A 4,747-nucleotide genomic window follows, 5' to 3' on the forward strand; every position below is an offset into this window, starting at 1 on the left:
TTCTTTAATGGAAACCCATGTTTTCCATAAACCTAATTCGTAGGTTTTATTTTCATCATACTATTGTTCTCATAGTTAGAAACCCTTGTTTTCAACTATCACAAAAATTTATTTTACCTCAAAATCATTTTTCTAATGGAAACCCTTGTTTCCCAAATATCACAATTTTTTTTTTATTTTTTTTAGACTCTCTAATTTTTTTTTAAACATCTGTTAATTTCTTTTTTACCAAATAATTCAAAAAATTCCTTTTTATTTTCAATAATAATCCTTCCTACCTCACAATTTTTTTTCTTTTTCGCCATTTCCGAGGATCACCTGGCTCTTGATGTCAAATGTATTGTAGAAATTTTTAAAGAGCATAAATTATGGAGAAGATAATAACCCAAAATTCTGATACATCCACATTGCTAAAACTCTCTGCATCTTTTTCATTAAAAGATTAACCTTTAAATAGACATCACATATGACCAAAAACACTTACCATGACTTGACCCACACTAACATTAAACACTTAAATAATAGGCATTAAGTCCACTTCTAAAACACGTTTAACATTTCCAAATTACTATGACATTGCCACGTTTTTGCTTTTATTAAATCAAACAACAAATCTAACACAAATACATATTTTGAATTCTCCTTGACAAACTTCCCTACTGATAATAGATTTTGAATTATCTCATGGGGTCCTGCACCAGTTAACTCTATCTCTGGTTACAGATATTATATAATCTTCATTGATGACTATAGTAGGTTCAGTTGGGTATATCCTATGAAGATAAGAATTGATTGTCTAGAAAGTTTTAAACATATTAAAACTCAATTTGAGAATTTACTCTCTACTACAATCAAGACTTTTCAGTGTGATAGTGTTTTAAAACTAGTGAAAGGTAATCTAAAAGATTATCTCAATGAGTGCGGTATTAGTATTGCTTGTTCATGTCCAAAGACTCCTCAACAGAATGGAATTCCAGAGAGAAAATACAGACATGTCACTGAAATGGGTAATACTACTTTTCAAGCATTGCTACCTAAATTTTTTTGGATTGGGGCTTTTCTTACTGCTGCTTATGTCATAAACTGAACACCTTCAAAGATTTTGGGTTATAAATCACCTTATGAGATCTTATGAGATCACCATATTATTCTTTCATGAAGGTTTTTAGATGTGCTTGTTATCCAAATTTTGATGATTTTAGAAAGGATAAACTCGGTCCTAAATCAACACAATGTTTATTTCTGGGTTATAGTCTCTTTCATAAAGGATACATGTGTTATGATATTACTACAAATAAGATATATACCTTAAGGCATGTAATTTTTGAAGAAATTATATTCCATTTTGCATGTAATTTTTGAAGAAATTATATTCCATTTTGTTGCTTCAATTGGTTCTTCTTCATCATCAGATGCTTCAGTCTCCATTGCTATTCCTGAGTTACTACCTGGTGATATTTCTCATGTGCAATCTTCTGGTACTGATAATGCTTCTGTGACTTCTCAAGACTCTCAGCCTGTGATCCCTACACCTGAAGTTATTACTCAAGACCTGACTATATCCTCACTTCCACAGAAAGTTACCATATCTATGACAAGTATCTCTTTACCAAAACAACTTCCACATGATTTTGTGTCTCATATTTCTATTGAACATCATATATCGGTTGCTTTTGCATCAATTTTATCCATTCTTTTAGAACCTAAGACATATAAGGCTGCTGTCAAGGATCCAAAATGGAAAGTATCAATGGATAATGAGCATCTAGCTTTAAAGAATAATGACACTTGGGATTATGTGCCTTTTGATCCTAGCATGAATGTTTTAGGCTCAAAGTGGGTTTACAATATTAAACTAAAGGCTGATGGAAGTATTGAGAGATTTAAGGCTAGATTGGTTGCAAAAGGGTACCATCAAGAGGAGGGAGTTGATTATAATGAGACCTTTAGCCATGTTGTTAAAGCTACTACAATTAGAGTTATTCATATTCATGCTTTAACAAATAAATGGATAGTAAAGCAACTAGATGTTTCAAATGTGTTTCTTCATGGAACTTTAAATGAGGATGTTTATATGCATCAACCTCAAGTCTATGTTGATCCTACAAGACCAACTCATGTATGCAAACTCAAGAAGTCTCTCTATGGTATTAAACAAGCACCATGGGCTTGCTTTGAAAGATCTAGCAATTTTCTTATTCAACATGGATTTGTTAAGTCAATGTCAGATAATTCAATGTTTCTTTATAAGTCAGGATCAGAGATATTAATTCTTCTCTTGTATGTGGATGACATACTACTTATTGGAAGTTCTGTTCAACTGGTTGATTCTCTAATTACTTCTCTCAATAGTCAGTTTGCAATGAAGGATGTAGGAGAAGTTCATTACTTTCTTGGTATAGAGGAAGTGAGAAACTCTTCAATGGACACTATTACTCTTACCCAACACAAATACACTCATGATCTATTAAGAGGATCTAAAATGTTAGAGACTGAACCATGTAAAACTCCAGTTGTCAAGGGACAAAGAGCTTCAATTTTAGATGGTGATTTAATTGATTTTGCCACTGACTATAGAAGTTTAGTTGTCTCATTGCAGTATCTTATAATGACTATACTTGACATTTCCTATGTTGTTAGTTATGTCAGTCAGTTTCTCCATACACCTACTGATAGTCATATTCTTCTTGTCAAGAGAATTTTGAGGTTTCTTAAAGGAAGTCTGGGTTGTGAAATTGTTCTTCACAGTGGAAGTTATACTCTTAAGGGATTCTATGATTCTGATTGGGCAGGATGTCTTGACTTAAGGAAATCCACTGCAGGGTATTGTATATTTCTTAGTAAATATCCTATCTTTGGTCTTTTAGAAAGCTGCCTACTGTTGCAAAATCATCAGCAGAAGCAGAATACAAGGCTTTGTCAGTTCTTTCTACAGAAGTTATGTGGGTTTCTAATTTGCTTGGAGAGCTGCAGATTCCTTTCCCAAGGCCTATCAGACTTTGTTGTGACAATCTCAGTGGTAGAAGTTTAGCACTTAATCCTGTCTTTCACTCCAGAGCCATGTTATCAGAGATTTGGTCACTGAAGGATGTGTTGAAGTACACTTTGTTCCTTCTCATGACCAGGTAGCTGACATTTTTACAAAAGGTTTACCAGCACCAGCTTTCTTGTCCTGTCAACTCAAGCTTCTACATTGTCCTCATGTATTGCTTGTGGGGAGTATAAGGACTAGAACAACATGACAGTTGTGGCCAACTGTCATTTACTGTATTTTGTTTTACTTTTACCTGTGTAAGAGTTTATTAGAAAGAATCTTCTGATTCTATGTTGTACTGACACTACCATGTCATCTTTGTTTCTGACCTGCTAGTGTAGGTCATTCTTTCTTTTCTTTATAAGTGTCTGTCCTGTGTCTGAATCTTTATCTTTTCAGTCAATATCAAAACCTATGATTTCTCAGAGTCATATACTCATATTCCATGATGATTGGCACTTTAGCTGCAGTACAAATTATTGTCCATTAGAGGATGCACAAGCTAAACCAAAGTGGTAGTAATCAGTCACAATGAAGACACTATATTTTCAACTAATTTTTATTCACAAAATAAAGATGGCAGAAAAAAATATGATCATACCTAAGTCTGTAAACCTTGTCTGTTGATTTGGTTCATGATTTGAGGACAAAATTTAGACAGTGCAGTTGTTCGTTTTAAAAACACTGCATCCTATTGAACCCGGATTTGACTTTTGTGCCATCCATGAACTTTCCTAGTTGAAGAGATTGACACTGAAAAGTGTTATTCCCCGATATGGAATTTGAAGAGTTGTCAAAAAAGTGAAAGAGAAACACCCGCGGCCAAAATATAGCTGACCAGTGACTATGGGATGACTAGGAAAAGCAAACCCTTGAAACTGACCAAATTTCATTTTATTATTAACTCGAGTTTGAATTTGCATTACTTTGATTTCTGCTTGATTATTACCTTTATCTTAGAATAGGTTGTTTACCCTCTGTTCCTGAAAGTTACTTGAAATAGTGTTAGGGAGTCTGACAATGTCCACCTCCAGAGGTTTCTACATAAACCACCACTTAGATATACGCGCCACTTAGCAGAAACAACAAAACGGAATTCTTTATAAAGAGAACTGGAACTGATTTTTGGCAAGCTGAAATTGTTAAATAGCATAAACGTCTAACTCTTGAGTCTTGATGTGGCAGCAAGATGTCACTATTTTTTTTTTCTTTTACTTATTGACTTTTAACCCAAGCACCATTACTAGGCAGTAAGTATTAGACTCAAAGTTCTTACTTTTTTACTTTCTTACTTTCTATCTCTCAGAAGATGTGCATTAAAATGGGCATTAAAATAAATCTACCACATGGACAAAAATCCTCAAGCTAAAATATTTCCCAAATTCTCGTCCCCTAGAAGTTTCAAATTTCTAAATTATCTTGGATTTAGACAAGCATCCGAAAAGGTCTAGAGTTAATCAAAGGAAATTTTATCTGGTAAGTCAAAAATGGAAATTCGGTTAAAATATGGGAAGATAGATGGATTCCAAATTCGGAAATAATACCACAACCACAAGAAATGCAAGACACGGCTCCAAAAAGAGTTCAAGAGATCATAACTGTAGAGAACAAATGGGATCAAGGAAAACTGGACAGTTACTTTAGCCCGGAGGTGAGAAAGAAAATTAAAGCGATTACCCCAGAAAAAGAAGAAGAAGAAAAAATCCAATGGTT

Source organism: Papaver somniferum, chromosome 4 (genome assembly GCF_003573695.1).
Source record: "Papaver somniferum cultivar HN1 chromosome 4, ASM357369v1, whole genome shotgun sequence".
In the NCBI taxonomy this organism is placed as follows: domain Eukaryota; kingdom Viridiplantae; phylum Streptophyta; class Magnoliopsida; order Ranunculales; family Papaveraceae; genus Papaver; species Papaver somniferum.